The 17,835-nt window shown below is 42.9% G+C and overlaps 1 protein-coding gene across 2 annotated transcripts in view; it reads left to right on the top strand.

Annotated features, from left to right (window-relative positions):
* TENT4B (terminal nucleotidyltransferase 4B) overlaps positions 1 to 17,835 on the top strand; it is a 69,479-nt gene that overhangs the window by 33,292 nt on the left and 18,352 nt on the right. The window lies entirely within an intron of this gene.

The raw sequence follows: 17,835 nt of genomic DNA, 5'->3' as shown, positions 1-17,835 counted from the left end.
GGGGGCAAATGACTAAGACACAAACTGAGGCCTGGGCTGCCTCCTGTCAGATTACCTTCCTGCTCTCTCTCCAGTGTTCCTGGGTGTAACGTGTTTCTTACTAATGTGAACTCCTATATATAGCACCTAAAATCAAACATGACATGAAGTAGTACCCTAATCTAATTCCGGGACGTGATGAAATATTTCTATTAAAAATGTAATAGTTTTCGGGGTGCCTGGGTGGCTCAGTGGGTTAAATCCTCTGCCTTCAGTTCAGGTCATGATCCCAGGGTCCTGGGATGGAGCCCCGTGTCAGGCTCCCTGCTTAGTGGGGAGTCTGCTTCTCCCTCTCCCTCTGCCTGCCCCCCCATGCCCCCTTGTGTACTCTCTCTCTTACTCTGCTCTATCTCTCAAATAAAATCCTTTTAAAAAAATAAATGGAATCATACGATAATTGGTCTTTTGTGACTGACTTCTTTCACCTAGTTTTCAAAGTTCATCCATGTTGTAGCACAAATCACTACATCATTCCTTTTTATATCTATTGTATTGGATATATTATATTTTATTAATGACAAGTCTTTGGGTTGGTTAGCTGAATTTTAAAAAATTTTATTAAAATATACATAATTTAAAATTTACCATTTTAACCTTTTTTAAAAAAAGATTTTATTTATTTATTTGACACAGAGAGAGACAGTACAGCAAAGGGAATGGCAGGCAGAGGGAGAGGGAGAAACAGAAGCGGAGGGAGAGCAGGGAGCTTGATGCGGGGCCTCGATCCCAAGACCCTAAGATCATGACCTGAGCCGAAGGCAGACACTTAATGACTGAGCCACCCAGGCATCCCAGATCTCACTTTTTTTTTTTTTTTTTAAAGATTTTATTTGTTTATTTGACAGAGAGAGAGAGAGAGAGATCACAAGTAGATGGAGAGGCAGGTAGAGAGAGAGGGAGAAGCAGGCTCCCCACCAAGGAGAGAGCCCGATGTGGGGCTCGATCCCAGGACCCGGGATCTTGACCTGAGCCGAAGGCAGAGGCTTAACCCACTGAGCCACCCAGGCACCCCCAGATCTCACTTTTTGAGGAACTCCCTTACTGTTTTCCGTAGCAACTGCACCGTTTTACATTCCCATCAGCAAAACACAAGTAATATGAGTTCCATTTTCCCCACATCCTTGCCAATGCTGTCATTTTCTGGGTTTTTTATTTGTTTGTTTGTTTGTTTAGATAGGTGCCATCCTAATGGGATTTTAATTTAATTTAATTTTAAATTTTATCTAAATTTCAATGTATACACAAGCACATAGCTATTAACATTAAGTATTTTTTTTTTAATAAGTAACAAGTATGACCTTAGTTGACCCTTTGATATGAACTGGGATGGGAGCATGGAAGATGTTGAGGGCATAGTTGTTACTATAGTACTTCTAAAAATTGTAAGTCTAACTGCATAGATTTATTTACCTCCAAAGTCCTAGACGAGTATGTGGTGTAAATTGGTAGACTCAATCTCTCAGGTTATGCTTGGATAGATTATGGAATTTAACATATAGAGGAGGGGGTCAGCAAAGTTTTTCTGTAAAGATGATATGTATTTTAAGCATTGTTGGTTCTAAGGTCTTTGTTTCGACTACTTAGCTCTGCTGTTGAGAGCCATGAAAGCAGCCTTTGACAATATATAAATGAACAAGTGTGACTGTGTGCTAAGAAAACTTTTTGTATATATACAGTAATTTGAATTGCATGTAACTTCCACTTGTTCCAAAATGTTACTCATCTTTTGACTTGAAACCATTTCAAAAATATAAAAACATTCTTACCTTGTGGGCTATACAGAAGTAGGAAGTGGGTAGGCTGCGTTTGGGCTATGGGTGTGGTTTGTGGATCTGTGGTAGAGAGGGATATTAGAGGAGGTGTGGAACCCGGGTGATACTTGGGTTATTTGTTGTGAAATACTTTGGAGTTAGCTTTTGGTCCTGGCAAGAGGCCAAGGGCTGAGGGAATCTTCTGGAAAGGAGGAGTAGTAAGCTCAGAGTAGCAGATCTTCGAATCCCAGATGACGTGTGTGTCTTATGTAACAAAGATTGATCTGACTAACTTCGGGCACGTCTTCGCCTTCCATAAGTGTTTGTGGGAATGTAGGATGAGGAAGGTTAAGGGAGATCTGAAGGATGGGGGCTGCCCTATTAAGTGGCCATGCAGTTTGGGTGGACCTGTTTTAGAGAAGTCACTGGTCATACCCTCTCATTGCCTCTGTGTGTGTGTGTGTGTCTGTGTTGTGTGTGTTCACGAAGTCCCGAGGCAGCTGAAGCCTGGGGTCCATATGACTCTGAAGTGTACCAGGTGCCAGGCGGCGGGCTGGGGGCCTCACGGAGCTGCTGGGAGGGTAGTGCTGTCCTTGTTTTACGGACACAGGCACTGAGACCGAGGGAAGTTGGTAACTCTGGAAAGGTCACTCAGCTGGAAAACTCGTTGCTGGAATTTGAAAGTAATTTTACCTCTGCGATCCTAATGGTTGACACATTCCCGTGAGGAGATCTGTTTTTCAGATTTGTTTCTGCTGTTGATTTTCTGTGTGAGCTTAGGGAAATTCTCCGTTAAGGGAAAAAAAAAATTGTTCTAGTTCAAGAGTAACTTCTACCAAGCCTGCCTCGCAGAATTGTTGTAGATGATTGAATTAGGGAATAGATAAGAGCTCGTTGAAAAATATGAAGTACCATCCAGAATCAAGAGTCTTTGTTGAGGCGAGGCCCCCCTCCAAAGGGCACTCTTGTCCTCTCATTGTCGTGTGGTTCTCAGAGCTTTGCCCCAGACCTGGGAACTGGATTCTTCTGAAAAACCATTAAGCTCTTGGTGAATTTCCTTTTTTTTTTTTTTTTTTTAAATGCCTTTATTGAGTGTAGTAGGAGCCGGACGAGAAGGGGCTGAAGTCAGAGTAGTGAGAATGAACTGAGAGCAAAGCCACAGAGCCCGCCTTCAGACCTCACGCTGCTCCAAAGGTTGCTGGACAGCTGCAGGTGAGCGCGTGGTGGCCCAGTTCTGAAAACAGAAGGAGGGCTTTTACATGATGTCCGCGATGGTAATAGAGCATGTTTCTGTCATTATCAGTATTAGCACGTAGAGAGGAAAGTCTGGCAATGCTTAGATCTTTCATCTTCTGTTAATGAAGGCTAAGTGAAGCATTATTTCATTACTATATTCAGGCCCTCTTTAAAGTTACCAGAACGCTCATAGTTGTTTTCACGTATACTTTATGAAAAGTACATAGAACACATACAAGAACACATACATTTTAATTTCATAGGCTAATCTCTTATTTTGTCTGTAGGTCTTAAAAACTCTAAATTGTTTTCAGGGGTTAGTGATAAATTTAGGGAGCGTCTTTACAAGGTTGGTGAGTAAGCATTATTATGATAAAGTTCCGTGTGGCCCAGTATAGACATATTAGAAATACTCTTAAAATAGTAATCCTCTCAGGCCTCACTTTGGAGTGGAAGAAATAGCGTGGAAGAATTTCACAGTACATTGCGGAGCTGTGACTGCTAATGACTTAAGCAGATTTCTAAGAGACGTTAGGTGGTAAATGAGACATAATGTATTTAAAATAAATTTGGTCTGAGAGATTTACCCTGATGAAACAGTACAGGGTCCAGATCATTTTTGTAATCAATGTTTTAAATATTATGTACATCCAAAAAATAGGTCTTCCTGTAATATGCTGGTTGGCTACTCAGTGAAAGTATCAGATGTATTGTTTCTATTTTGTTCTGTTTGCTATTCTGTGAGTTAAGAAAATTACCTCGTGGGGAATGGTGGGAAGGGGGAGGGGCTAACCAACTTTTTATCTATTTTTATATTTTTTAAGAGGATTGTGGGTTTCTGTTTGTTTGTTTGTTTTTTAAAGATTTTATTTATTCATTTGACAGAGAGAGATCACAAGTAGGCAGAGAGGCAGGCAGAGAGAGAAGAGGAAGCTGGGTCCCCGCTGAGCAGAGAGCCCGATGCAGGGCTCGATTCCAGGACCCTGGGACCATGACCTGAGCTGAAGGCAGAGGCTTTAACCCACTGAGCCACCCAGGCGCCCCTCTGTTGGTTTTAAACTTTTTTTGTTTGTTACTATATTTTGCTGGCATGTTCACAAAATTTGTTAAGGGGGAGGCCACATATTTAGAGTTGTAGCTTTTGCTTTATTCATCATCATTGTCATCATCATCATCATCATCGTTGTCATGAAGAAAAGAAGCTATCATGTTGCTTTATCCTGGCAAAATGTGGAGCACATACTTACTGAAAATAACCTTATCCGAGGGAAGCCTTAAATGAAATTTGTTAATTATTTGTATTATTTGGCCTTATCTTGGTAATTCTAGCCCATGAAGTAGGGCTAGAAAATTGTCTGATTGGCTTTGAAATAAACATGCAAAAATCAGTAGCTTTTCTATATAACAAAATATAATTTAAGAAAGGAAACAGATTTTACTCATCAGCGCATCAGAGCTCCCTAAATAATTGAAAACAAAGCCAGGAATGTGAAGAAAACAAAAAATGTTACAGTGGGTTTCATTTTTTGACTTAAAGAGGTTAAATGAACTCATTAATTTTTTAATTAATGTAATTCAAATAAAAATCCCAGTGATTTTTTTTTTCCCCAAGGGGGAAAAGTGATTTTATTACAATGATTTTTAAGAGCATCTGGAGTTATAAACAGGCGAGAATAGCCAGGAACCCTTTGAAAACCAAAGGTGAGTTTGGGGAGGATTGGTTTTGTACTGTCAACTATTTATAGATTTATGCAAGAATTTTAAATAGTAATCTGAGCCCTAGAATAGATAGAAATAGCAGTAGATCTGAAAAGAAAGCCGAATACCTGACCCAGCTGTTTAAGAGTTTAATATATAGGCAAAGTCTTTGTGTATAAATCAGGATTTTTTCAAGTGCGAGAGAAAGAAAATCAATCATCTTGGTTAAATAAAAAACAAAGACATTTATTTTGTCAAGTGCCTGGAGTACCCTTGGGGTGAGACTAGTCTCAGTGACTTCAGAGGAAGCTCAAATGCGCTGTCTGTCCTGACTTTGCTGCTTCCCCAGGGCTGGCTCCTCTTTCTCCTATTGCTGATGGGCTCCTTTCTGCAGCTAGAGGAAAGAGAGGTGTGGTTGTTGATACTTCCAGGCTTCTATTTTTACAGCCTAAGGTCAAAGAAGAGATGACCTTCCTTGAGTCAGTATGTAAAGTCTTAAGGAAGGACACCACGTGGGCTGCTGGGGTCCTGAGCCCTTCCGTGGGCTGTGACCATGAGATGCTGTGCTAACAGGGTCACCCATGGCTGCTCCTGGCCAGGGCTCCAGCTAGCTCTGCTGTACAGCCCCACCGGAATCACAGGGAACAATCAGAGAGGAATTGTTCCCGAGGAGGTGGGGGGAGGCAGGAAGGTAGGGGCAGACCGCTGGGTCAACGGGAGTGGCAAGCGTACAGTATTCAGTAAAGGGTGCTGGATACTTTTCACCGTGTTTGCTTAAATTCCAAATGAATAAATAAATGATCGTTAAACAGGAAAAAGGAAAAAATTAACTAGAAGAAATAACAGATTTTTTTAAATAGACTTGATTTTTTGAGCAGTTTCAGGTTCACAGCAAAATTGGAAAGTACAGAGATTTCCTCCCATATCCCACCAGCATGCAGTACATTTGTTACCCTTAAGGAATCTGCATCGGCACAGCACTATCACCTAAGGTCCGAGGTTTACATTAGCATTCAGTCTTGGTGTTGTACATTTTATGGGTTTGGATAAATGTATAATGATGCGTATCCACCATTATAATATCATATAGAATAGTTTCACTGTCCGGAAGACCTTTTGTGCTCTGCCTGTTCATCCCCTCCTTTCCCCAGCCTCTGGCAACCACTGATCCGCTTACTGTCTCCACAGTTTTGCCTTTTCCGGAATGTCCTGTAGTTGGAATCACACAGCATGTAGCCTTTTCAGATTGCCTTCTTTCACTTGGTAGTAATGTGTGGAAGGTCTCTCCACGTCTTCTCATGGCTTTGATAGCTCATCTCTTCTTAGTGCTGAATAACAGTCACTGTCTGGATGTACTACAGTTTGTTTATCTGCTTATCTACTGAAGGGGACATCATGGTTGCTTCCAAGTTTTGACAATTGTGAATAAAGCTGCTGCAAACACCTGTATGTAGGCCTTTCTGTGGACTGAAGTTTTCAGCTCCTTTGGGTAAAGATGGAGAATTGTGGTTCCTGGATCTTAATAGTAAAAGTGTGTTTAGTTTTGTAAGAAACTGCTAAACTGCCTTCTAGAGAGCCTATACCATTTTGCATTCCCAGTGGCAATGAGTGAGCGTTCCTGTTGCTCCACATGCCCACCAGCACACGATGTTGTCAGGGTTCTGGATTTTGGCCATTCTCATAGGTATGTAGTGGTATCTTCTTGTTGTTTTAATTTGCATTTCCATGATCCAATTTGCGTATCTTTTCATATGCTCATTTGGCATCTGTGTATTGTTTTTGGTGAGGTGTATGTTCAGGTCTTTCCCGGATTTTTAAATTGGGTTGTTTTCTTATTGTTGAGTTTTAAGAGTTCTTTGTCCTGGGTATTTGGATGTCAGTCCTTTATCACATTATGTGTTTTGCATGTATTTTCTCCCAATCTGTGGCTTGTCTTCTCATTCTCCAGCTGTTTTTCTAATCTCAAGATAAAAAAGTCTTTTGAGACCTAGGAAAGCAGAGACTGCAGGCTGACAGCCTCTTGGCTGGAGCAGACCTGTGCACGTGCTCTATTTTACCTACACTGTTGTGTCTTGTTTAATTTATCTTTTGAGGGCGCCTGGGTGGCTCAGTGGGTTAAGCCGCTGCCTTCGGCTCAGGTCATGATCTCTCAGGGTCCTGGGATCGAGTCCCGCATCGGGCTCTCTGCTCAGCAGAGAGCCTGCTTCCCTCTCTCTCTCTCTGCCTGCCTCTCCACCTACTTGTGATTTCTCTCTGTCAAATAAATAAATAAAATCTTTAAAAAAAAAAAAATTTATCTTTTGAAAAGTGTGCTAGAATTTAAAATAGAAAGTTTATCTAAACTTTTGGTTTTTCTTGAAAGAATGGGAAGTGTTGGCAACACCGGCATCAGATTCCTACATGGCAACAACCGGCCAGCATTAAGGGGCAGCCCCTTCCTTTGGATGGGTTGTGGGACTGTCAGGTACCAGCCCCTGGGTCACGCCCACGTGCATCCCAGCAGTGGAGTGAGTGTGAGCTGCCCTTTCTTGGTACAGTCACATTCACTTATCTTAGCTGTCCTATATTGTATATTATATAATTATATATTATTAGGTATTTTATATTGTGTATTATGTATATTTATATTCTGTATTACTATATACATTAGGCATTTGGGGAATTTTTTTCCCCCAAAGTATTAACTGTCCGTAACTTTTCACTAAAGGATTCCTCTAGTAAGAATTTATTCTAAGAGAAAACTTAGAGTTGATTTCAGATTTTTGTGCAAAGATAGCATTATCACACTGATCATAGTACTGAAACATTGGAAGCAACCTGAATGCCCAACAATAAAGGAATGGTAGAATAAATTAGGACATATTCATGTACTGGGATAATATGTAATCATTGAAAATTCATTTTTATGGTATGAGATGGCCACTGCGTAACCACTGTGTGTATCCTCCAACTCTAAAACGCTGTGTGGAGGAGACTCGCAGCAAGTGTTGGGCAGCGTGTGTGTGTCTGATGCACAAGCACTCCCGGCCATGTCTGCTGCTGGGAAAGGGGGTGCAGCTGTGAGAGAGTTTTCTGTTTGTTTTTTTTCCCCCGTGTGCTTTTCCAAACAGCTGTAAATTTCCCTGTTTCTTTCAGAGTTTATGATGATGTTGTTAACTGTGAAAGAATATAGGGCCTCATAAAGTCACCCAAGGTTGACAAACATGTATTTTGTGAATGTGTAGAATTCTTTGTGAATTGATTTATTTTCCTTTCTTTCATTTCAGCTTTTAAAGTTCTGTAAACGGGCACCTGGGTGGCTCATTTGCTTAAGCGTCCACCTCCGGCTCAGGTCTTGATTCTTAGGGTCCTGGGAATGGAGCCCCACGTCGGGCTCCCTGCTCAACGGAGAGTCTGCTTTTCTCTCTCTCTGCCCCTCCCCACAATTCGTTCTCTGTCTTTCTCTCTCATGCTTGCTTTCTCCCAAATAAATAAATAAAAGTTTTGTAAACAATTTTGCTCATCCAGATGATCTCAATAGCACAGGAAAAAAGCAGTAGATTATGGAAGCCTTTCTCCAAGGTAGTCTAGTTCTCAGTTCCATTACCCACGGTAATTGTTATCAATAGTTAAAATATTTTAAATATGCATCAGGAGTTTACCCTATTTACTATAAATTATTTATTAAGCAAATAGTCTCCTTTAATATGTTTTGGATATCTGGATTTTCATGAGTAGTGGTGCTTGAAAGGTACCCCTGTGTTCTATGCCTCTTTTATCAGAACCCCAACATGGGAAGAAGATGTTCCAAGTGCTTATATATTTATAGAGCAGGGTCTGTTCTTTTTTTTTTTTTTTTTTTTAAAGATTTTATTTATTTATTTGACAGAGAGAGATCACAAGCAGGCTGAGAGGCAGGCAGAGAGAGAGGAGGAAGCAGGCTCCCTGCTGAGCAGAGAGCCCGATACGGGCCTCGATCCCAGGACCCTGAGATCATGACCTGAGCCGAAGGCAGTGGCTTAACCCACTGAGCCACCCAGGCGCCCCAGGGTCTGTTCTTAAACACCAGTCCCTCCACCAAAGATAGATACGTAAATGAATAAATAAAAAATAAAATTTTGGTGGTAGAGTTGTGTGGGTTAAACACATCCTCATTTCATTGTCCTACTTAAGAATTTAACTAACTTCGTAGAGTGAACTATTTTTATTGGCATTTGGACCTTGTCGATAAGGAAAAATTCAGCCTCATTTATTTGTTTTTTTTTTTTCCCACTCAGCAAATATTTGAGGACCTCCCCTTTGGGGAGTAAACTTAATAACAACCTTTATTTCAAGATATTGGATTTCAGTTGGGGAATGTTTCAACAGTTCTTTGAGCTTCCCAGCGTTATGCAGATTTTCTTAGATGTACTCAATCATGGAGGAGTTCAGAATTTTTAATTTTTAATTAATGGCTAGAATTAGAGCAGTTTTCTTTCCTCTTTTCTTTCTTCTGCTTTTCCTTATAATTGTTTGAAAGTAGTGTCTGGGTTGGGTGTCAAAAGTAAGAGTCTTGGGGAAAGAAGTCAGATGGATTGCATTCTCTCTCTTCAGAGCAGTGAAGGGCAAAGGGACAGAGGAAATCAAATGAAAAAACCATCCTTCTGAAACCCTGGCCTAATAAAGCAGTGGTCCAAAAGCAGAACAACAGACAATGGCATTGAAACTGAATGTTCTCATTTCTACGAAAGCCGGTGTGAGCACCTCCGAAAAGAAGAAAATGAAAACGTTATGATCTAGTACACAGAAACAGGATCCATTCTCTCTACTTTTACCCCGGGGTCCTGAGCAAGGAGGGGTTGACGTAGCAAACAGAACATTCCTAAACTATGAATAACAGTTTTAAATGCCTCCAAAGTTGGCAGAAGATTGTAGACTGTTTTTCCTTTTAATTTTTATGTCATCATATTTTCTCTCTACTTTTAAATCTTAGGATACAGTAAGAATTATTTGGGGTGTGAATATGTTTCTTGTCTACAAATAGAAGAGGTAGAAGGCTTTTTCCTTTAGTTTTGATTTTGGTGATTTTCCTAATTTAGTTAGGCATGGCTTTTTTTCAAGTGACCTTGTTGTATCTTTATCAGTACTGTAGAAAATTACACACATGGTGCAGACCTTAAAATATAAAGATAATAAGGTATTCTATTTTTTAAAAAATAGATTTAAAAAATTTTTTAAAAAATCTTTTAAAAAATATTTATTTATTTACTTGACAGAGAGATCACAAGTAGGCAGAGAGGCAGGCAGAGAGAGAGAGAGACGGGGTGGGGGTGGGGGAAGCAGGCTCCCCACTGAGCAGAGAGCCCGAGGCGGGGCTCGATCCCAGGACCCTGAGATCATGACCTGAGCCAAAGGTAGACAACTGACTGAGCCACTCAGGCATCCCAGGAAGTTTTTTGTTTTTTATTTTGGTTTGTAGAGGGGCATGATATGGAGACCTATTAGCTCCAGAGGATAAGAAAGAAGGATGAACCAGGGAAGACTGAAATTTCCATTTGGAGAAACAGTAATTCAGGGAGGAAAACACAAGGAGAAGGAATAGGTTTTGGAGAAAGATAAGGAATTTAGTTTTGGATTTATTGATTTTGAAGCGACAGGTAGGAGTGTCTAGCTGGCAGCTAAAAATATAAGAGTGTGTGTGTGTGTGTGCGTGTGTGTGTGTGTGTGTGTGTGTGTGTGTATATTTCTTGACCGCAGCAGTCTCACCCTGGGGCTTGCTGTTACTCACTCTTCTTGGTGCCTACGTGCATTTGAGAAAAATCAAAAAGTACAGAAGGGTAGAAATCCCTCAGCACCTCAGTCCCAGTCCCCAGAGGAAACTACTGCCAGCAGTGTTTATGTATTCTTCTGGAACTTTGTCTTGCATATACATAAACTTATCAGTCTGTAAATCCCTGGAAAGAGTGAGTCAGACACCGACAGAAACTCCGTACATACCCTGTGTCAGGCATGCAGCATGTTGTGTCCTGTGTCTGTTGCTCTGTGCATGGGCTTGGGGTCCCTCTGTGTCCCCACAGGTCAGTGCTGTTCACAGGCTGACCCCTGAGTTCCTTCTGCAGATGCTCAGGTTTCCCAGTGGCCAGGCATGTGACTTTTCGGTGTGTGGAGCTGGATACGTGAGTCTTTTTCTCCTTTAAGTGTTCGTTTTCTTCCGTGAGAATTCACTGTCATCATAAAAATATACAAAGGTGGGTGCCTGGGTGGCTCCATCAGGAGAGCATGATCTCAGGGTTGTGAGTTCAAGCCCCACACTGGACACAGAGCTTACTTAAAAAAAAAATGGTTAATTAACAATGGTAATTAACATGTATGAGTTTTTTAAAAAGATTTATTTATTTGAGAGAGAGGCCATAAGTGAGAGGGACAGAGGGAGAAGGAGAAAGAATATCAAGCTGACTCCCCGCTGAGTGCAGAGCCCGAAATGGTGCTTGATCTCATGACCCTGAGATCACGAAATGAGCCGAAGCCAAGAGTCAGATGCTCAACTGACTGCACCACCCAGACCCCACCTAACATGGATGCATTTTTAAAAGGTGGACTATTTAAATATATATGTATTTTAGAAGATTTATTTATTGGGGCCCCTGAGTGCCTCAGTTGGTTAAGCGTCTGCCTTCGGCTCAGGTCATGATCTCAGGATCCTGGGATCGAACCCTATGTTGGGCTCCCACTTCTTTTTTCCCCCTTGCTTGTGCTCTCTCTCTCTCTCTCAATCTTTAAAAAAATTATTTATTTATTTGAGAGAGAGAGAGAGTGGGTGGGAGGGGCAGAACGAGAGGGAGAGAGAATCTCAAGCAGACTCCCTCACTGAGCGTGGAGCTTGATCTAGGGCTCGATCTCATGACTCTGAGATCACGACCTCAGTTGAAATCAACAGTCTGATGCTCAACCAACGATGTCACCCAGTGGCCCCTAAATGTATACAGTTTTTTTTTTTAAGATTTTATTTATTTATTTGACAGAGACACAGCGAGAGAGGAAACAAGCAGGGGCAGAGGGAGAGGGAGAAACAGGCTTCACACTGAGCAGGGAGCCCGATGTGGGGCTCAATCCCAGAACCCTGGGATCATGACCTGAGTTGAAGGCAGGTGCCTAATGATTGAGCCACCCAGGCGCCCCTAAATGTATACAAGTTTTAAAAAGTGAATCCATCCCCACCCCTGATTCACTTACCAGATTTAGTCACTGTGAACAGTGTGGTACATAGACTCTGTTCTGTGGTTTGGGGGTTGGGAGAAGTACACACACACACTTCTACATGGGAAAGTATAAAGAAAATGACAAATGGCCTGTAATCATTTTAAATAGATAATAACCCCTTTGGAAAAGCAGACAAACACACACACACTGATGGTTTGAAGAGAATTCTATAGTTTTACTGTACTGCTCTATACTAGGACAACATGATGTGAAATAAAACGTTGGTCTCCATAACCCTCCCTGTCGTGCCCTGTCCTTAAGGTAATGACTGTTAACTTTTCTCCTTCCAGAAAATTTGTAGTGCCAATAGAAACTCTGTATGTGTGTGTCTTTTTAATGCACTTGAAATCTTGTTAAGCACATTGTGCTTTTTCCTTTAAGTTTAACACATCGTGGATCATTCTCATCAGCTCAGATAGTTCTGCTTCCTTATTTTGGATGGATGATTGGCTGTCATTTAAGGGGGCACCAGTGAGTGCTGCTCTGATTATTAAATTGGATTCCATTGATGGACATTGAGGCTGTTCCTTAGTTTATAGTATTCCGGATAGTGCTGTGGTGAATGTCATTATTCCCTCAGTACTTCTGAAGGATGAAAAGAAAGGGACTTTAAATAAAAACAGCTTCACTGGAGTATAATTGGTACACAAAAAACTGCATGTAGTTAATGCAAACAGTCAACCTTATGAGTTTGGACATAATGCATACACCCCTGAAACCATCGCCACAATTGGGGTACTAGACAGGGGCACCTGGGTGGCTCAGTCAAGTGTCTGCCTTCAGCTCAGGTCATGACCCCACATTGGGTCCATGCTTAGTGGGGAGTCGCCTTCTGCCTGCCCCCGCCCGCGGCTTGTGCTCTCTCTCTCTCTCAAATAAATAAATAAAATCCCTTTTTTTAAAAAAGGTAATAGATAGATCCAATACCTCCAAAAGTTTCCTTGTGTCCCCTTCCCCTTTTCTGTGATAAGAATATAATATACTCTCTTAAGAGGACATTTTTAAGTGACTAATACAGTGTTGTTGCCTGTAGGCGCTGTGTTGTGCAGCAGATCTCTAGAGCTTATCTTGCTTAACCCAGACTTGATGCTCATTGACCCTCTCCCCAGGATCCCTCCGCCAGCCCCTGGCAGCCGCCATCCTGTTGTCTGCTTCGGTGGGTTTGGCTGTTATAGATATCATCTTATGAATGGACTGGTTTATTTCATTTAGCATAATGTCCTTCAGGTTCATCCATGTTGCAAGTTTCAAAGATTTCCTTTTATAAGGCTGAATAATGTAGGTCTGTTCCACATTTTCTTTATCTGTTCATCTGTTGGTGGACATTTGGATTGTTTCCATATCTTGGCTCTTGTGAATGATGGTGCAGGAAACACGGGAGTGCAGAAATCTCTCCAAGAAATGATTTTAATGAAAGAAGAGGAACTTTAGGGGTGCCTGGGTGCCTCCATCAGTTAAGCGTCCAACTCTTGGTTTTGGCTCAGGTCATGTCGTGAGATCCAGCCCCACACTGGGCTCCACAATCAGTGTGGAGTCTGCTTGAGATTCTCTCTCTCCTTCTCCCTCTGCCCTTTCCCCTGTTTGCATGTGTGTGCTCTCTCTCTCAATGAAATCTTCAAGAGAAAAAAAGGGGAATTTTAAAAAACTATCCATGTAAATATTATCATTTATTAAGACAATGACCTTTGGAGGGGTTGTAGTAATTTATACTTTCACACATAGCATATGAGTGAGTGCCTTTTCCATATATCTTTGTCAAAATTGGTTATTATTATCTGTAACATTTTTGTGGGGGGAAACATCTTGTTATGGACAGTAATTGAATAGAACTTTGTCAGTGCCTTCATGGGAATCTGAAGTTAGTGATTAATGAGGACTTCACTTATGAAAACTGGGAAGCTTGACCTTGGTGTGGAGGTGGCCCAGGCAAGTTGCAGGCCTGGCAGGTGTCCCTCAGGAAGCGAGGTTGGCCCCTGAACAGGTGTTGGGTGAGCCTGCAGTGGGGGACCGGGGAGGCATCAGCGAGGCTGCCTCTGGCTTCAGAGATGCCGAGCTCCGGAGCTGCTCATACCCACCTGCTGAGCAGCCAGTAGAAAAGGTGTGAAACAGGGTCCTCCCTTTTACATAGCCAGAGAAAGTGAGCCCTTAAACCCTCCCCTTACGATGAGCATTATGAAAGTCGTTTAATTTTGAAAGGCTAGCACTTCTTGGTAGAACTCATCTCAGACCTAAAGTCATTTTTTTTCCACTTCTCTGTTTTGACTTAAATGATCTTATTTATTTTAGAATTTTATTTATTTGACAGAGCGAGACACAGTGAGAGAGGGAACACAAGCAGGGGGAGTGGGAGAGGGAGAAGCAGGTTTCCTGAGAGCAGGGAGCCCAATACAGGGCTTGATCCCAGGACCCTGGGATCATGACCTGAGCCAAAAGCAGACACTTAAAAACTGAGCCACCCAGGCGTCCCTGTTTTGTACTTTTTAAAATGTAGCAATTTTTTTATTTATGTCCCTTCATTGTCACACTAAATCATTATCATTAACTTTGAGGTTAATGTCAATTTTACCCCAGGAAATTAATTTTGATTATGTTTTTTTGGGGGGGGCCTCCTTTCCAGTTATTTAGTGGCACTTATTTTATCATACTGCGTTTCTAGAATATACTCTTCCTTTATAAACAGGGAGTGGAGTGCTTTCTTGCTCACTTTTCCTTAAAACAAAACAAAACAACAGAATACACCAAAGCCCTGACAGAAGGCACTGTGTTTTGGTCACGTATGAGTTTTGATCGAGAGCTATGTTTTCAAATTAAAATGAGGAACTGTAAGGCTGGGTAGGAGACATTCGGCTGTATTTACCAGTTTAACCATCCTGAGTTTTGACTTCATGTGGAAGAAGCTGAAATTTCCCTGTGTGGCTGGAGGATGTCAGAGGCGTAAAGTTCCACTGATTCGTGAAAGCCAGTCTACAGAGTGTCTCCAGTCTCCAGCCTTCCGTGGGTCACCGTGCTGCGGGAGCAAAGGGTGCCAGGCGCATAGTGGGCAGTCCAGAAACGGGACATTGTTCCCTCAGGGTTCTTTAAGCACCTCGTTGTACATGGCACCCTGCCAGGAAAATTACACAGTCCGCAGAGATAGAGTGACCTCGAGATTATTTAAAAACTGTACTGGAGGTTTTTTCCTCAGTATACTAATATCTCTCACTCAGCTCTTGAAGTTTACACGTAGCTAGTTAAACATGTAGGCGAGAGAGGCCGTCGGAAGCTAAGCAGGGTCGGGCCTGGTTAGTACTTGGATGGGAGAGAGGCCGTGATGTTTGTGTCCCCCGTGTGGGCAGGAGGTGGGTTCTCTTGTTCTTGCTGTTCAGGTGTGTTTGAGCTTCGCTAGCCGTCCTTGGCCCCACCCCCCCTCCTCCCCACTTCCGTTGTCACTCGGGCAGATCAATGAGAGAGGATAACCTGTGGAACCAGTTCTTCCTAAATAGGGAGATGGTTCCATGGAATATTAATGCTTGGGATGGTCTTATTTTACAAGCTTATCCGGCTTAAGGTGCTCATTAGAAACCTAGAATCCCAGTGATAAATGGGATTTTAGAATCCCTTTCCATTTTCCACCAAATTCAGAAGTGTCTTTGGGGTACCTGGCTGGCTCAGTTGGTGAAGCATGTGACTCTTGACCTTGGCATTGTAGGTTTGAGCCCCGCGTTGGGTATAGAGGTTGCTTATAATTTTTTTTTTTAAAGATTTTATTTATTTTAGAGAGAGAGAGAATACAAGTGTGGGGAGGAGCAGGGTGAGCGTGGAGCCGGGCTGAGCCTAGAGCCCGACACGGGGCTTAATTCCCGCAACCCTGAGATCCTGACTTGAAATCAAGAGTCAGACCCTTAACCAACTGAGCTACTCAGGCACCCCTACAACCTGAGGGAAGGAAGGAAGGAAGAAAGGAAGAAAGAAAGAAATGTCTTACTAGATCTTTGTTTGCCTCATGGTCATTTACTTTATTTACCCTTGTAGTGACGACCTCACCACCTTTGAAGGCAACTCATTCCATTCCCTGCAGCTGTGGTCCTTGGAAAGCTCTCCTTCTGGTTTTCTGAAACTGCCTATGGTGGAACATTGTGGAACTTACACATTATCTGTCACAAAACTACTTTAAATGAGTATTTCTTTTCATTAGATGGAAATCACCCAGGACAGGGATCATGTTTGACTGACTGACCTTCAGTCAGTATGGATTGCTGGGCAATCCATAACATTTAGAGAATAAATTCTCAGTTTCTTGTGACTTGAAGATTAACTGAAAGTGGGGCTAAATATTTTTGTCTGTGTTTGAATTAGAAACGGTGTAAATGGGCCTTTGTGGAGTAGATACTGTTGCGTTTAGGGGTTTTTCCCCTTGGTTAAAATGGAAGTATCCCCTAGGGGCTTGGGACCACAAATACACTTCGATCATTCATAGCAAACGATCCGTTAGGTAAGAAGAAATCTGTTTTCCTTTTCATTTGTGGTTTTCATCCTTCTGAAAGAGCAGCACAAGCTGTGAACTTTCTAGACTGATCATTTTGGCTTCTGTCTTCAAGAAGCTGAGGAGGTTACCCTTGGAAAAAAAAGTCTGGGAAGTTTTAAGAAAAAATCAGAAGGTGAGTTCCTAAGGTACCCAGCAGTGTACCCGGAAGATTAGACCCCACTGGGAGTGTGCAGATTGGTGTGCAGAACTCCCTAGAATTTTAAAGTCGAGGGTTTTTTGTTTTGTTTTGTTTTGTTTTTGGTGGTGGTGGTTTTGTTTTTGTTTTTGCAGTATTGCACAGTACACAAGCCAAACAACACTACAAATCATTCCCTACCAGATGGCTCAGGTTTTGACATGAAGGGCCCGAAAAGGATCCTGGTTGCTAACCCCTAGTTTGTGCCTGAGGACACTGAGGCTGGAAAGCACCAGTTCCTTTCTGAAGGAACACAGCTGCCCTCAGGCAGAGCCTGAATCTAGAACTCAAGTTTTCTGACTCTTAGTCTAAAAATAAAACATTAGGAGAGGCAGAGACTGTTGATTGCTTACTTGGCCATGTTTTAAATGTTCTGCCAAGTGGGGGTTGGGAATTAGGCATTTTGTTTTCCTTCCTCAAAATCGTTTTTGGTTTCCTGGCGCTTCCAGCTTCCTGCGACTCCTCTAGCCTCTCTAAACCAGGATCCTTCAGGACCGTGTTCCTGTGAGGCTGCCGGCATGCCTGCCCACCAAACCCGCAGGGGGCCCCTGTCCCTCCCCAGCACTTGGCAGGCACTTGGCAGCCGTTCCTGTTAGCGCTGTCCTCCTGGACTCCTGCAGCGCCACCACAGTCCGAGGATACCCTTCGAGATCCATCCTCGTGCAGCCACCACAGCTGCCTGCAGCGCTGCCGGCCGCTGGGGTCGCCAGCAGTCAACACCAGTTTAGCGGATTTCCTCCCATTTCCCCTTCTTTCCCTCCTAACCGAAGCTCCTCCCGGCGGCACCTGCTGCCTTCCGTGTCTTCTGTCCTCCGCTAGTGCTAGGCATCCACTCTGCCTGCCGCTTAGTAGCCAGCCGGGGGAGCTTTTCCTTTCCTCCTGCTCACTGATTGCCCAGCCTCTCAGGCTTCCGCCCCTGCCGGCCTCCTCCCTCCCTCCTTCCCAGTGCGCTGGAGCCCGTCCGTTCCCTGTGCCGCCCCCCGGCCGCCCAGCCCTTCCGCAGCGGCAGGGTGAACGGACTGCTCCCCGCCTCCAGTCTAGTCTCTCCGCCAGTCCGTCCTTGGCTCGGTTGCCAGATGACTCTTCTTCAGACACAAACGTTTTTGATGTGCGTCTTTCCTTGATCCCTCTCAGCAACACTGAAGTAGCTCCTCGTTCCCCTTGGGAAGTCCAAACTTCTTCACTCCCCATTC

Source organism: Neovison vison, chromosome 7, assembly GCF_020171115.1.
Source record: "Neovison vison isolate M4711 chromosome 7, ASM_NN_V1, whole genome shotgun sequence".
In the NCBI taxonomy this organism is placed as follows: Eukaryota; Metazoa; Chordata; class Mammalia; order Carnivora; family Mustelidae; genus Neogale; species Neogale vison.
This window is presented reverse-complemented; position numbering and strand designations above follow the sequence as displayed.